At 31.3% G+C, this 18,529-nt stretch overlaps 1 pseudogene; it reads right to left on the bottom strand.

Annotated features, from left to right (window-relative positions):
- Nucleotides 1-16,335: 16,335 nt before the first annotated feature.
- LOC150032900 (serine/threonine-protein phosphatase 7 long form homolog) lies at nt 16,336-17,925 on the bottom strand (annotated as a pseudogene).
- Between the last annotated feature and the right edge of the window lie 604 nt (nt 17,926-18,529).

Raw genomic sequence — 18,529 nt, 5'->3', positions numbered from 1 at the left:
AAATATTAAATTTAATTTATATTATCAATTTATTATTGATTTTTCAAAAATACTTTTATCATCTATTAGTTCTTTCACTATAAATTTTGGAAATATATATAATTGGTGTGTGTTTTTTAGGAGGATCATGAGTATATAAGGGACAATTATTTTTATTGGTATGAACATTTTGGGTGAAACCAAAAGTAAAAGCATCAGAATTTTGGGTGGACAATATCATATAAGAAGATAGTTGGAGAGTCGTTGTCCATAAAATTTCTTAGATGAAACTTATTATTATTATTATTTAATTAATTTCAAATCTTTAACTTTTTTGGATTAAAATACTATACTTTAGAACTCGTTCATTTTAGTTCATATAATTTCAAATGTCCGATCTTATTTTATACTTTCAATCAATCTTAAATTTTGTCACTAGTAATCTACAACTAGTTTATATTGATTTAAAAAAGTCCTTATTATTTATATGAGCCTTTTTTGTTTTCATTACAAATTTTCGAAACACATTCCTATAATATATTTTCCTACATGAAAATTATTGTCATCATTTAACAAATATCGATAAAAAAAAAGACTAAATTTAATAATGATCAATAGTAAATATACTAAAATTGAATATTTAAGACCATACAAATTAAAGCCGTGTTTACCACGGTGAAAAGGTAATAAATCAACGATAATTTGAAAAGTTTGCCTGTTCTGATTACCTTTGGTATTGTTTACCTATGTTATGCATCCGTACTGACACATGAGACTCATATCCAAATCAATGGTGTTTGAAAATTACGTCGTATCATTATCGTTATCCTTACTGTTCTAGAAGAAAAAATATGAATTTTGACACTTTTACTGTTACCATTACTGTTTGACTCTCATAGGTAACAGTAACGGTAACAGTAACATGACAAAATTCATAATTCTAAAACAATCAAAAGCAATCTAATTACATTTACGATTCAAACTTATTACAATTGATTATTCAATAAAATTTCATTATGATTACAAAAATTTTCATTAAATTTTGGTAAACGTTGCTAAAATCAAATAATTCCTAAAAGTACAGTGATTAAAAAATATTTTTTACCTAATTTATTTCTTTATTTTTTTTTTGCAAAAGAAGAAAAAAAAAAGTAGGCGCGTGGAAGACAAACGCGGGTGGTGGAGTACGTTGTGTAGTCAAAATATAATACCACCACGAATGGCTACCGAGGAGGAGCTTTAAAGCGAGGCAATGGGAGTGCAGATAGCCAGTCCACATCTTTTTTTTATTATTATTTTTATTTATTTCATTTAAAAGTTACAACAACAATAATAATAATAGTAGGGAGGGGGGTTTGATTATTAGATTTCAAGATTTACACTTCTAATTTTATTATCAAATACTCACTTTTCGTCTTTAGTATTAGTGTCTATTAATTAATTTAAAAATTCAAAGAATTATACTTAATTGTATTTTACCACTAGAATTAAATTTGTCAAGGTGAGTATAACTCAACTGACATATATATGTGTTAGTGACCACAAGAATAGTGGTTTAAAATTCTCATATCTTTATTGTATTAAAAAAAGAATTAAATTTAAAATTCCACTTCATAATTATTTTGAATCAGTTAACAAACATTAACGTCAAAAACTTATCGAAAAGTGAGTATTCAGTCAGAAATCGAGGTCAAAAGTGTAAATCTCAAAACTTAGAAATCAAATTGAAACAAAACTCAAAGTCCAAATATAAAATTGTAATATTTTGAAACATAAGGACTAAATTGAAACCATCTTCAAAATTTAAGGACTAAATATGTAACTTTTAAAACTTAGGGACCAAATGAAAACTAATCCTAAAATGTAGGGACCAAAAAAGGTATATTTCTCTTAAAAAATGGTTAAATTTTGAGTTAAATTAAGTATTTGAGCTTCTAAATGTTTTATTATAAATTTCTTAAATTTTCAAAAAATAGTTTATAGTTTACAAAAACTTTTAATTTTGTGTTTAGTTTTCAAAATATATAATAAATCTATAAACTTTCCATCGTGTGCAATGTATCGCAATATATTTCAAATTTTTAAGGGTTTTCTTTTAATTAACAATTCGTTTTTTGAAAATTAAGTTGATTTCATCTATTTTTTTTTTACTATGAATTGCATTTTTGTTAAGTACATTGGTTGAAATCTTAGTCAAATTCAAAAAACAAAAACAACTTTATGAAAGTTACTTTTTTTAGTTATTAAAATTTGGCTTGTTTTTTAAATCGTTGGTAAAAAGTAGATATCAAAGAAGAAATTAGGAGGTAGAAGTAGTGTCCATCTAATTTTCAAAAATAAAAATAAAAAATAAAATGATTCCCAAACGAGACCTAAAAAATTAACTTAATTAATTTATTATATATATAAAATTGATGTGAATTTTAAGAAACGTTGTGTTATTTCTTTTTCGCTCTTTTGTGTCTCCCATTTATCACTGATTTTACATGCTCTAACTTCTTTGGTTAAGTTGATCATGGTTAGATTAACTGTCACTACTTTTGCATGCTTCTGATTGTGATTTGGGTGAGAGTTTTTGTACTAATTTTGCAAGAGTGTTGGTGAGATCATCTCCTCCACGGCTGAGCATTGAAACGGCTAAAATCGAATTAAATGTTAAATCGAACAGAAATTGAATTAACATGGTTAGGTTCAGTTTGATATATTTTCAAACCGAATTATTGTGGTTCGGTTCAGTTTCTCCGAACCAAACCACTTTTTTTTAATAAACATATTAAAAAACTATATATATAAAATCTAAAAAATATGAAAAAACATAAAAAAAAATAATGAAACTGAACTGAACCGTACCACTTATAATTTAGAAAATATGAAAAAACATAAAAATTAAAAAGAATAAAAAGTAAAAAAACCGTGAAACAGAACCAAATATGTAATTCGGTTCGATTTTAGAAAATACACTTTTTAAAATTTGTGGTTCGGTTTGGTTTAAGCCCCAAACTGAACCAAACCGAATCGTGAATACCCCTATTCTCCCTTATTAGTGGTTGTTGAAATAGAGTTTATATTGCCAACAAAAACGTATCTCAACTGGCATAGTGCTTGTACTATCGACCTCGAGGTTTGAGGTTTGATTCCCCCACCCCACACTTTAATTACAATACCTTTTAAAAAAATAGAGTTTATATTACGAACATAGACTTTGATCGAACCACTATAAACACCCATGTCGATTTTTCTACTCTCTTTCTCTCTTGCTTTGTTCTTGATCGATTTGTGCTTAACTTATTTTCTGTTTCAACACTTATTTGAATAAATTAATAATATGTTAGACATGAAATTAAAAATTAAATACCTATACTGACGTAAAATCGAACGTTTAAAATAAAAAAGAACTTATTTAATATAGATTTAGAAGTTTAGACGCCTATTTGAATACTTTTTTAAAGTTTAGAGACTAAATCAACATAGACAAAAGTATTTGGAGACTAAACTTATAATTTAACCTAAACTTTTATTAACATATTTGGGCATGTCAACATTGAAATTAACTTGACCTAGCTAATTAAGTATTTTTCGTATATTAAGAGTAAATTTTATATCTTAAAGAGATCTAAAGACCAAATTGAAAACTACCTCTATGATTAAAGATAACTTGATATATTTAGTCCAAAATAAATCATAATTGAATTTTTCATTTGATCTTTGAACTTTTAAAATTTAAGGCAAATTTATTGAAATTCAAATAATTTATAAATTTGGATGATTTCATTAGTCTTAAAACTAAAATTAATAAATCTTCCGTTACCGCGCTCGTCTTTTTAATTATAATTATTTAAAGTCCTATTTGATAATAATTTTGTTTTTAGTTTTTAATATAACTTCAAAAAAAGCATTCAAATTCTTACTCAAATTCTAAAATACTATTTTTTAGTTTTCAAAACTTTGCTTAATTTTAAAAATATTGGTAGAAATTGGATAATCAAACAAAAAAAACTTACAAATGGCTTTAATTAGTATTTATAAACTTAAATTTTAAAAACTAAAAACTAAAAATTAAATCCAAATTCAGATTCAAGGTCAAAATTGTTGGAATTATTCTTTTACATCAACGTGTGAAGTAATTTATTTTTTTAGAAAATTCTATAGAATAAGAGTAAATGACACCTACTTATAAGAATTACAATCAAAAGAAAAGTGACTTGGTTAAATTTTTTAAACTTTAGAGCTTATAAGTTGATATTTCTATTGGATTTTACAGTGTAAAGTGTAATTTAACCTGTTTTAAAAATTTCTATTCCTCAATATTTAACCTTCAGTAGGCTATAAATGCAGCCAGCCCTAAAACAAAAGTTAAAATTTTTAATTTGTATGATATAATTGAAAGTGGGACCATGTAAAATTTAATGGCATTAAATAAAAATAACCCAAAGTTCAATAACTGGAACTTTAGTGGTGAATGATGATATAGTACCAACTTCTTCAGCTGGTGAGTGGAGCAAAGAAGAAATATGGAGGAGACACAATTGCCCATATATGCCCTCCATAGATTGCTTTGATGCAAATATATATATATATATATACATACAATATATATATATATATAAAGGTTAATAATTTCATTCTGTCTTCAAATTTGATTCTATATTTAAAGTTAGAATAATGTTCAATGTCCTCTTGCAATTTTTTTTAGTCCATTTTTATTTAAGTGCAACACATAGGAACCTTTTATATAAGATCGTTACTATATCCATATGTCAGTTGAACTATTTTTACTTCGACTATAATATTATTCACTTATTCTTGAATGGGGTGAAATAAATCTAGAAATAATATGTCAAGTAGTAATCCAATACAAATAAGAAATTAGTCAAATATATGTGTCACTAGTTTTGTTTTATCATCATTTAATTATGTATATTTGATTTTTAGAAACTGTGTTTGTTTCTCACATTTTCTTCGCAGTAAATCACTTTAGAAAAAGTAGAAATCAGGTTATTAATAAAATTTTTAGTTCAACTACAAGTTTAGTCTATGAACTTTTAGATTTATGTCCTAAAAAGTTCATAAGCTCCACTGAGTTCCTAAACCTTCAAATCTATGCATGTCTAAAATATTTCTCAATTTGGAAAAGTGTTTAATAGATTTTTCAACTTTCATTTTGAATATGGTAATCTTTAACCTATTCGAAATTTTCTAAAATTCACAAATCAATCAAACACAATATAATTAAAGTTTTAGGTTACGGTAAGAGATAATATGCAGATCTAACTAAAATTGTTAAATGATTTACTATATATAAAATTGAGAGTTTAAGGCCATTAAATACTTTTTAAGTGTTTAAAAATCTCTTTTGTTTGAGTTAAATAATTATGAGGTGGAACATCGAAACATCAATCTTTATTAATAATCATTAATATTTTTTACCTATTAATATATGTTCAGATTGACAAAATTCAAAGAATTTATTAAACATAAAAGAGAAAAATTGAATGTATAATTTAACAAAATTTGTACTTTTACTTTTGTAAAGTAGGGAAGAATGAATAAGAATGAAAATAAATATTCTGATGGGTCTAATTCGTTCTCCCCCATCTATTAGCAAAGTCATTGTCCCCTGACGTTTGATTTGTACGGTTGGGATTCGTTTTCAGATCCCACGATGGCTGATTTGCAAATTCACCTTTTCTTCAACGACATTATTAATTTATATCCACGTGTAATTATTTTATTGGCTCTCGCTCTACCACAGTTTGGATTTGGTTGGTTGGCCTGTCGTTTTATTTACGTCACCTTAAAGTTGGAGTAGCTGTGTTAAAATTGGATGAATATTGTAGGTTTGATAACTAATTAGTAAAATATTGTAGATTTGAAACTAATTAAAGAAATATTGTAGATTTGAAACTAATTACAGAAATATTGTAGCTTTGAGATTTCATTGGTACGATTTTTTTTTTTTAAATTGATGTAGGTCGATGGTTGAATACTCGACCCTCTTTGTCGGTCGAATTTTGAACACTCGACACTTTTTCTTTTTTCTTTTTTCTTTTTTCTTTTTAATATTAATCCTTTACCTTCCCTAAACAAAGTATTTAGTCCTTTAGCTTCCCTAAACAAAGTATCCTATGCAAATTTACCATTCTATTTCTTACTAAGAAGAAAAATTTATTCTTGTATTTCTTAATAACAAGTAAAATTAACTCTAAGAGATATCATAAAAATAACAAATTCTCAATCTTTTTTCTTCCATATTACAAATATGATTCATAATTAAAAAATAATAAAATATAAATTAAAATGTTCATATCAATACAACATTTAATGTTTCTTATTTATTTAAACATAATAATAAAAAAATCATTGTATCTCACTACAAGAGTTTGGGTCAATCCCGACGTTGGGGCTGTCGGGAGAAGGTAAAACCAACGCCAGGACAATCTTTTCCGACGGTTGAATCGTCGTCAACAATACCGTTGGAGAAATCTTTCCCAATGGTTTGGAAGCCTTGCCGTAGGGAAAAAAATTATCTCGACGGATAAGGATGAGGCTTTTCACTCGAACCTGAAGAAAGCCGTTGAGAAAAAAGGACAATTCCCGACAATATACCGTCGTGATTTAGAGTTTATCCCGACGGACACCCATCGGGATTTGAATATTAGCCCGATGGTCTTTGAGCCGTCAGGATGAGGTAATTTATCTCGACGGTGAGGGTGCCGTTGGGCATTTTACATTCGCCGACAGGAACAAGGACCTGGGATATATCTATCGTCTGATGGTTAGAGACCGTCGGGGTATGTCCTTTACCCCGACGGTCTCTAGCCACCATCGGGATATCCTTAAATCTAGACGGTTTCTAGTCACCTTCAGGATTTCTTTGCCCAGCCCCTCTACTGTCGGGATATATTTTTTAGCATCGAGATTATATATTTTACCCGATATCATACCTATTTAAATTTGTTTATTATTATTTTTTCAGATTTATTTTTTTTTTCAAATGTCATACCTGTTTAAATCTTAAAAATATCAATCAAACTAAAATAAGATTGCCAAAATGAAGTAAATGTCCATAATAGATTAATAATACATAGAAAACATGTTTGAATCTACAACCTTAATCTAAGAGTTTCTATAACTTCCACAATTTCTTAATCCAAAAAAAAAAAAAAAAAAACATTACATGATAACAAAGTATATATCGGGAGATGCACAATTCCTAAATCCAAAATAACATTAACAAAAATCTACAACCTAAATACGCTTGCCGAGAGATGCATCTTTAACAAAAATCTCCAGATACCTACAAAATATAAATTTAAATAAGTTTAATACTCAATCATAAACAAACCAACAAACCAACTCAATCATAACTTAAACTTAAACATACTTGTACTTAAATATAGATATGCATATTTCAATCTAAACAAATCAACTTACCTCAATCATAAACAAACCAAGAAACCAATCAAGAACATTAATGAATTGAACTCAATCATAAACAAATCAACTTACCTAAATCATAAACAAACCAAGAAACCAACTTACCTCAATCATAAACAAACCTAAAAACCAACTTACATAAATCATAAAGAAACCAACTTACCTCAATCATAAACCCAACAAACCAACAAACCAACTCAATCATAACTTAAACTTAAACATACTTGTACTTAATTATAGATATGTAATCAACTGAAATAAACTAACTTACACAACCAACTAAAACAAACTAACTTACACAATCAAACAAACAAACTTACACAATCAACTGAAACACCCCCCACCCCCCACCCCCCAAAATTATTCTCAATCGTAATTTACAAGCCAACTGAAACACATATCTATACGTTTATGTCGTTACCATAACTGTAGGATAACAACATACACAATCATCTAATTTAGCATAAAATGAAATTCAAACTCAACTTCAAAACATTAACTATACTTTACATAACTATACGTTTATGTTGTTACAATAACTGCAGGATAATAACATACACAATCTTATACTTAAGTTTACTACGAAAGTCGAAGAGCTTATACCTAGTTCGATCTATCTTTCATGAGTTGTAAGAGTATAGCTTTCATATCCTTCATCTCAGATTGTCTTTTGGCGTCTTGTTCATCCAATCTAGCCAATCTAGCTTTTAAGGATTCTATTTCTTGTTGTTGCTCCTTTATAATTCTTGATGAAGATGCACTAGACAATGATCCCCTAGATTTTTTCACTTTTTTACCCTTCGGTGTCCTACCAAGGCCCACTCCTGCGTCCAACACCTGCTCGCATATTTCTTCCTCCGATATTCGTTTTGGACCCTTCTTGGGTGGAGGATTCTCTTAGCTCAACCATTTAACTCTACATCAATAATTAAGACTAATTATTGTATGACAATTGTATATGAATAAAGTTACAATGAGGAATAAAAACTTACATATTCATCATTTGCAGCCTGATTAACAAACATGTTATCACTCCTACAGTGTATTTGCTTAAATAAGTCCACTAGGTCCATTGTTTGACCCTCGGGTCCTTTCTGTAAAACAATTCACAAGAAAATGAGATATTAAGATGAGTGTACTTTAACTAGCTGTATGAGTGTACTTTAACCAACTTACCGTGGATTCTCTTTATGCATATGAAAGTCTTAGAACCAGCTGTATGAGTGTACTTTAACGCCGACCTATTCCTTTGATTCGTCTCTGCCACTTATTAAGATGAAATGAGTAATTGAAATGTAAGTAAACAAAAAAAAAAAAAAAAACACAAAAAATATTACTTTCCAGTTGGTAGATTCAAACTTGTTGCATAGAAAGTGCCAATCCTCTATGTTGTCTTTAAGGTGATCAGGTGGGTGTACTCGTGCCTCTTCAGGACTTGCATATTTTTTGTTGTATCTGTGTAGTTCCCCCCATACTCTTTGAATGAAATTTTCATCTGTTCATCGATGAAATCATTGACCAGTTTGCTGGACAAGTCTAATACAAAGTGATTCTGAATTAAGAAAGAGAAAAACTAATTAGTATGGATGCCGATGCATATATAATTTGTAAAATATAAATTGATCATCTTACCAATACTCGACTCTTAACAAGCTTTCTTGTTTCTATTGGTACCTCTCTCCATGATCCATAACGAACGAAAAAAGATTCTCGAACGTTGATACCAATTACATTGCTAAACCTTGTTGCATTATTGCAAGTTGGTTTCTCCCATTCAGGGTCGATCTTGATAGGAATTCTCCAAAATTATTGAACATATTTATCCAGATCAACATTTTGAGAGTATCCACGTCCAACCCTAGTAGTCGTACAACCAGACTCTGAAGAAATTATATGTCGTTAGTTTAATTTAAAATAACCTGTATTATCTCCCACAGAGGATGATGCGCCAATATGCTCGGCCTGTAAGTACTCCAGTATTGCCTCCTCATCAGTATGACCTACCATTATTCCTGTGTAAACAATAATATATATGTCATACAACAGTATGTAAGTTATGAAATAAAAAAGAAACAAGTGTTTAACCTACATGCTCATGGATAAAATACATATTTACATGCTTATTCCGTATCATTAAGATGTTCATCGAAACTCAAACTCTTATTAGAAGATGATTGTACATCCTCTTCCTCATCATTTACAAAGTCATCATCAACTCGCTGAATTATCCTTCTACGACTGTAGGATCAACGTCAATTCTACATAAACTGATATCATTTGTTGATTCATCGATTGTATAAGTAATATTATTCACCACTTCTAACAACTCATGTTGGTCATTCTCACGTTCTTCTGCTTTTGGCATGTCCCACACACGCTTGTTTTGGACTACTTGCACCACTTTCCAGTTATTACTATATTTAGGATCGTTGATGTAAAACACTTGTTTGGCTTGACTGGCAAATACAAAAGACTCGTTAACAAATCAATGACGAGCTGTATTAATTGATATATAACCCAAATCCATGTGTACTCTGTTGGCCTTTTTAGGATATGTATCAAACCAAGTACACTTAAACATAATTACACATCTTCTCTTGGCATACTGAATGTCCAATACTTCATTGACAACACTATAGAAATTATGGAGATCACCTTCACCTTCACTTTCTGAAGGCACCATGATCCCGCTATTTTGCGTACTCCGACAATTATCATGCTCAATACTATGATAGCGTACTCCATTAACAATGCATCCACTGTATGAACGCACTTCTGAACTTGGCCCCATTGTTAGTGAATATATGTCATCAGACATATCTCTATTTTCATGCAATGAAAGAACCTGTTAAAAAGTAATGTTACCTGTCATTAGTAGTCAATTGAATTTTTATTTGTCTTTTAAACTCATACTTACATGAGATTTGAACCAATCAGGAAAGCCTCGTAGGTGCCTTCTGTATAAATCATCCTGACTTTGAGCTTCATGTCGAATTAGTCTCAAATAAGTAAGAGATGTGTCTTAATTTTATATTTCACACTTTGTATTAAAATAATCAATTACAATAGAATGTTCAAACTTACGTTCGATAAGATTTAATTTCCAAGCAATTGTTCAAGATGTACCAATGTGCACTGCATTTCTCTTCTCTCGATAATGTCCTTACTCTTGGTGCTTCTAATGGTCGCGCATTTTGTCTGAACATCGAAAATTCACTACATATCTCATCCTCTGGAAGTCTATCATCATTTCTTTCATCTTTATTGAACCTTGTCTCAATTCCAGTTGTACAAAGAACAAAATTCCAACGATTCATTCATTATATATGCTTCTGCTATAGAACCCTTAGGACGTGCTTTGTTTCTTACACATTGTTTCAATGTCCGTAAGCTTCTTTCAATAGGGTACATCCAACTATAACTAACTGGATCTGCAACTTTTGTTTCATAGGATAAATGGATTGCTAGGTGCACCATTACATCAAAAAATGCCGGTGGAAATATTTTTTCTAACTTACAAAGTATGATTATAATGTCTCTTTGTAATCGATCAAAATCCCCTATAGATATTGTTTTTGCACATAGATCACAGAAAAATTTGCATAAATCAATGACAACAGTGGACACGTCTTTTTTCAAGTATGCTCGAACACTAATTGGAAGAAGAATCTGAAGCAGAACATGTGAGTCGTGAGTTTTTAACCCCCATAGCTTTTCATCTTTCTCACTCACACACTTGATATATTGGATACAAACCCATCGGGAAATTTGACTGATTTTATCCATTTACAGAATGCAACCTTGTCATTAGTAGTCAATGCATATGCAACGTGTGGCTTTACAACTTTGTCTCCTACTTTTTGCAGGTGTAGTTCTTTCCGTATATTTAGATCTTCCAAATCCAAGCGAGCATTAGTTGTATCCTTATTCTTTCCCTCAATATTTAACAACGTGCCTACCAAATTATCACAAATATTCTTTTCAATATATATAACATCCAACTTATGTCTCAATAAAAGTTTCGACCAATATAGAAGTTGGAAAAATATACTTTTTTTTATTCCAATTTAAACTTTGTTTTCATTTTTTATCACGTTTCTCTGGATGTTTGCTAAGCACGAGAAAGTAGTTCACCTTTTGTAAGATATCTTCTCCATCCATGTCAACTGGAGGAGGTCTACGTTCCACTTTTCTATCAAATTGTTTGCTTTTGCGCCAACTGTGATTATCTGGAAGATAATGTCGATGCCCCATAAAATATTGTTTTCCCCTTAGCCTCATTGATGATGTATCCTCTTTATAAATAGGGCATGCTTGGTAACTTTTGGTACTCCATCCAGATAGGTCATGATACACAGGGAAGTCATTAATAGTCAACAATAAACAAGCACGTAGTTGAAAGTATTCATTGCTAACACAATCGTGAGTGTGCACACCATCATTCCATAACTTCTTTAACTCTTCAATCAATGGCTATAAGTAAATATCAATTTCTTTTTCAGGAGATTTTGGACCGAGTATAAGAAGGGCGACAATGAAATTTGTCTCTTTCATGTATTTCCAAGGTGGCAAATTGTAAGGAATGAGCATCATTGGCCACATATTATATGAAGTAATCATATTCTCGAATGGATTGAATCCATCTGAAGCTAGTCCTAAATGAACATTATGTAGGTCTGAAGAAAACTAAGGAAACTCACGATCAACCTTCAGCATTAGTTGGATGTTGCAACACTCTATTAGTTTCAACATGTTTATTTTTATGCCACCTCATTTCAGGTGCAATATGCTCAAATGTAAACAATCACTTCAATCTTGGTATTAAAGGAAAATGTCGTAAAATTTTATGTGGAATCTTTTTACTTTTTTTAGATTCAACTTTGTACCGAGATTCACCACATACTGGACATTGTTGCAAATAAATTCTTTTCAATATAGGATACAACCGTATTTGCAAGCATGAATACATTCATAACCAAGTCCTAAGTCACATAATTGTCTTTTAGCTTCATAAAATGAACTAGGTATAGATGCTCCAATGAGAAATGATTCTTTTAACAATTCAAGTAACAAATTAAACGACTTGTTAGTCCAATCGCTAAGAACCTTAATATGCATCAACTTCACAAAGAACAACAATGACGAGAAATTTGTACAACCAGGGTACAACTGATTGCGTGCTTCATTCATCAAGTCTTCAAATAAGCTTGAATTGTTATCTCTTTCTTGAGCATTGGTGTGCATCTCATCCTCGTTTTCTTCTTCATTAACATCAGCAATTGGACATGTAGATCATTCATAATATTCAAAATTTCATTTTCTTCATCTATAACATTCATCTCCGTCGTACTTAATCGACCATCATGTATCGATTGAGATGTGTGACTCTCGTATCCCCTAGACAAGTCAACTGAGTCTCCATGATATACCCATTGATGATAAGATGGAGAAATTCCATTAATGATAAATGTCGTTCAATTCTATCTATTGGCTCCCACCTAGCATTCATACATTTTCTGTATGGACATTTATTTTTCCCGACTTATTAACATGAAGTTTTGTAACATCAAGGAATCGATATACTTTTTCTGCATACTTAGTTGATAACTTGTTCTTAATCTTAATCCACTCTCTATTCATTCCTAATAATATATGTAATAAGTTGAACCTGTATGATTTAGACAATTAGTTATATTAGAACATATAGTTCCAATTTCTCATTTTTAATTTTATTTCATTTACTTCTTGTTCGTGGTATTGAATGATTAAAAGTACATTTAAGTGTGATTTTGAAAATGACAAAAGTCATTTTAACTATTTTAGAATCATTTCTAAATATATCCTTATTCCTCTCTTGATCTTATACAATTTGCTCTTATAAAAGTAGAGATCTAAGGGTAGAAAGGCTTGAGATGTTTTGAGATAGTTTTAAAATCTTATATCTAGGCTATTTTTCCTAGAACAATTTTATGAAAACCAAAATTGATCTAACCCTTTCGGCATTAAATTCAATTTTACTATGCTAATCTAGATGATCAATCTATACTAATAACGATTCAATTTTAGGCCTTTACTACTTATTTTAGCACATTCACATATTTTAATTCCAAAGATAAGCATGACTTATGATTAAAGAAATAAATGATAAAGATTGAGATGAATAAAGTTCATTAAACTAATAAAAAGAATTTATTCAAGGAAATATATACCCAAACGACTAAAAGAAGAGTACTAAAGCGAAAAACTTACAACAAAGATACTCAGTTGTCAACTACAAGAAGAATGCTGAAAATTAAGGAAAATAAAACTAACTTTCGAATAGCCATTACAACCTAAGTTGTCAACTACAATAAAGAAAATCTAATTTGTTCCTCCTTTTTAAAGGGGATTTAAGACAAATCATTACAACCTTTAACTTTCGAATAGAATTAGATCGATTAACAAAGAAGAAATTAAGTATATTGACATTTTAAGCAAACATACTTCAACGGAGAATAAATCAATAACTACCATAGAGAATCAAATAACCTATTACAATATAAGCAATGAACTTCAACAAATAATATGCAAGCCAACTTAATACACATGTTCAATGCAGTCTTAGAACAAAAATGTAGATGGCTTACAGTATATTGAGTAAACCCGACATGGCATGAGGTGAGAGTAAAATAAACTACGTAAATTTTATTCCTTCGTTGAAAACAACCGTTTCAGTATTTAAGGAGCTAAAAGATCAGTACAACTAACCAAATTACAACCTCAAAATAATAGTATAGTGTAAAAGTAAGCCCAAAAGAATGATAAAACACCAAAACTAAACCCAACGTGGTTGTAGAGTCCATATAATATAAAAAACAACGAGTACAAATATATACTTCAAACATATACAATTACCAGGACGCTTATAGAACCAAGTTTCATTTTGGTAATCTAGAAGTCACCGTAGGTAGTTTCTAAAACTAAGAAGTGGGACTGATACGAAAAAAGATAATTTTAACCAAATAAATGCAAATTCATGTAGCCCCAAATGAAAACCAGTATTCATTTGGGTTTGATTCAATGAAGAATTTCAACTCACGCAAACAAATTATAACCCAAAATGTAAAATAATTTTAAAATGAGTACCTTGGAGAAGATGATACAGAGAAGAGATGATACTAAAACTAAAAGAGGAGAGAGACAGGCGGTTGGTGGAATCGCCACTGATCCGCAGGCATTGACCGGAACTCGAGGGGGACCAAAGACTAAAGAGAAGAAAGTGAAAGTGATAGAGAGGCGTGCAGAGACGGCGACCGGCCGGAACTCGAGGGGGAAACTAGGGAGAAGAATGCGAAAAGGGGAGAAGAAGAATCGAGGCATTATTTATATCGAACGTTTTCCCAACAATTGTCTGCTAGACCATCGGGATATAGTTAATTACTGCCGATGGTCACCCAGTAACCGTTGGTGAAACATTGTAATTCCGATGGTGTTCTGACACAACCGTCAGCCAAAGTTCACCAAATTCCAAAAAAACTCTTAGAATGTCCGATGGTTAACTGAACACCGTTAGGATATAGTTTATAACTGCCGACGGTCACCCACTAACCGTCGACAAAACCTTGCCATCCCGACAGTATTCTGACACAACCATCGACCAAAGTTTACCAAATTCCAAAAAGACTCTTAGAATGCCTGACGGTTAAACCTCACCGTCAGCGGTTATGAACTTCTCCCAACGGTCCTCGTCGAACCGTCGGCTAAAGTTCCCCAAATTCTCATAAAAAACTTTTTATATGTATATTGCAACTTAGAATAGCCGACAGTTACACGAAATCGTCAGGCTTTATTATAAACTCCCAATGGTTTGACGGCCATCGTCAGACGAACATAAAAAATTCCAGTAAATGGGTTTTGTATATTGCACACCTCGCCGAAAGTTGATTGACCACCATCGGGCTTAAATAAGAACTCCCGATAGATTTTGCTAACCGTAGGGATAAATTAAAAAGCCGAACGGTCGAATAGAACTGTTGAGCAAAAGTGCAATAAGCCTGACAACTATGAAGCACAGATACTTCATGTGAGGTAAAAAATCAGTATCAGACACGTATCAGATACTGATACTTCTAGATACTTCCCAGATACGTCTCTGACACGCGGTTTGACGTATCTACACTTTCAGATACTTTTCAGATAAGTATCTGACACGCGATTTGACGTATCTATTCTATGCGTACATTTTTTTTTAAGAAAAAAGACAAGTAACTCATCTAATATTTCTCAATCTAAAATTAGACAACCTATTTAAAAAGCTCTCTACTCAAGTCCAAATCTAAAAGAAAAAAAAGATAAATAATAGACAAACCCTACACTAGAATCATCTAATCTCCATCTTCACATTTGAATCTCCACAAAGTCCACCAAAATATAAACTATTTGGATATCTTCAACAATAAGTTCTTCGTTTATCTTCATACTTCTGTCTCTAATCTTCTTTTTCTTTTTCTTCGCAATATGAATCACTTTTCTATTGCATTTTATTAACTATTGTACTTCAATATCTTAGATGTTGCTTTTTTTGTATTGTATTTCAGTGTTTGTATTCTATTTTGTGCTATTGCTATTAACTTGTATGCTAAATTTATATATATCCTAGATTTTGTTGAAGAAAAATTGTTTCTTCAACGTATCAGTATCCTCGTTTTTTTAGAAATATATATATTAAAAAAAAATATAAAAAATGACGCATCCTTAGACGTATCCATATCTTAATTTTTTAGAAATTGACGAATCGCTGTATCCGATCGTATCTATATCTTGTAGCCGTATCTGTGTTTGTGCTTCATAGCCTAACATTTTCTTAAGAGACCGTCGAGAGTATTTAAAATCTCGAAGATTTTTTTGTATACCGTTGACATAAATGTTTCTCTCGACCCCTTATTTCCACTGTTGGGATAGATTGAACCCGTAGACTCTTTTTTGGTCGTCAAGTGAAATATCGTCGGGAATAACAAATAATTCTTGTAGTGTCTCACAAGGTGAACGTTGTCGATTTCGAGCCAATTTTCGTCATCGACTTTGAACTCTAGGTTGCTCTAGTTCCTCTTGATGTTGCTCTAGTGGCTCTTATACATCTGCAGGCGCTTCATAGTATAAATATTCGTTATTCTTTCTTCGGCCACACCCATGTCCATGCATGTATGATGATGGACCGGCCTCTGAATCATAATATCCTGAACCAAAAGTTTGCATCATCATCATCGGACTAGCATAACCAGTCTTGCTCTGCGTCTGTGTCATAGGAGGTAATTCTTCCACATTGTGGTCGACCTTATTAAACTCATCTTCTTCTACTTGAGCACGTCCTCTACGCCTAAGAACTGGTGGAGGAGCAATAAGTATATTGTACATATAATGTATCTCCTCCATATAGCTCTCGTTATTACTGCATATAGTAAGGACTTGATTTGGATCATTTGCAACATCACGAAGGTGATTGTTGTTTGATCTCTGTGAATTATAAAAAAATTAAACAATATTTAAAATAAATTTAAATTAAAAATAATTAGATATTATTTAATTATGTACTAGATGATCCACAGCTGCACCCAGATGAGTAGCGTAGTGCCTTGTAATAATATTGTACCAATTGATGTAATTTTGAGTTGCATCTCTATCAAATTGCCCAATTGGATACCCTGTTCAATAAACCTTGCACGATAATGTCATCGCACTACCAAATGTGCAACTTTTTTAGACCAATCTCCAGTTCTTAGGTCGATGTCATGCAATAGAGGTTCAGTATTACATTCTGATGGGATATTCTGTTGGAGACCAAACTATTTGATCACACTATTAGGAAAATGCCACTCACCAATATGAAAATATATGAGTGGGCTTATCGTCCGCCATATGTGTTGACCGTTGGTACATAACTTGGACAAAGTGTCCAAGACAATTTTGTAAGACTCCGAAATAATCAGAAATATAAAATATTATATCAAGAATATTAAAGGCAAGTATATTAAAAATATGTATAAAAAATTCAATTAGGTTTAGTATTCATGTACTTGATCAAGTTGAAGTAGATCAAACATGTATCTATATTGATTAACTACATTTGTAGCTGACCTAGTTACAAAAAATTTATCTCTCCACTTATATTATTAAATTAATATTTTAGATTTTAAATTAACTATATCAGTCATATAAAAATATTTGTTAAATTAAATTAAATTTAAATAAGATATTGAGAATCATAGGCTCATCGAGCTAATTGATCATCATTCACATGTTAGAGCCGTGGAGCCATGGAAATTGTTTCCAAGTCTATAATTGCAAAAGTATCAAAGGTCCAACAATTTTACAAACGCTGGGTTTCGTTGGTTTGTATAGCTGTCTATACAACCATGCGAAACATGCTCCACCCCAAGAATATCGTCCTGTGTCATAGAGGTTGGCTAACAATGACAGGAACATCAAGTGCACGAAGTGACTTGATTTGTCAGAAAACAGACCTCCTCCCATCATTTGTAATATATATGCTCGTGTATATCTCATGATAGCTTCCATGTCTGCATCATTGGCAAGCTCACAAAATTATGTCCCTAACAATGTTAAACTTAACATCGATCTTTTTATTTTATTAACAGGTGGAGTCACACCAAGAAACAGTTGACAAATATTTAGTCAGTCATCAGGCATTACTCCGATAACTGGCTCACCGTCAACAGGTAACCCAAACAACAATTTTATGTCCTGTAGGGTGATAGTGAACGAAATCATACACGGGGATCTCCATGAGTAGTGGATCGTTTCAAATTCCATTCCGATTGAACACAAACAATTACGGTCTAAAATGGAAACTAACAGGTTATGCATCAATAGAAATCACAACATGTTATGAACTCAAGGGATAGAGTATGTGTACATTTGAAGAACTATTCTTCAAGAATTCCTCAATCAGTCTCTAATGCGTCCACAACAACACTCGAACGCAACGAACAAGTTATGAACAACACGAACAACCAACTACTCTTTGAACCCAATCGAGTCCAACTTGATTCACGAATGGATGTAGAACACTACTGCAAGTGTTAACTTGGTATTCTCGGTGTGAGAATCCAGAAGT

Source organism: Benincasa hispida, chromosome 11 (assembly GCF_027475165.1).
Source record: "Benincasa hispida cultivar pf3 chromosome 11, pf3_genome.v1.1, whole genome shotgun sequence".
Lineage (NCBI taxonomy): Eukaryota > Viridiplantae > Streptophyta > Magnoliopsida > Cucurbitales > Cucurbitaceae > Benincasa > Benincasa hispida.
Note: the sequence above shows the minus strand (reverse complement) of the source record. Positions and strands in the feature narration are given on the sequence as shown.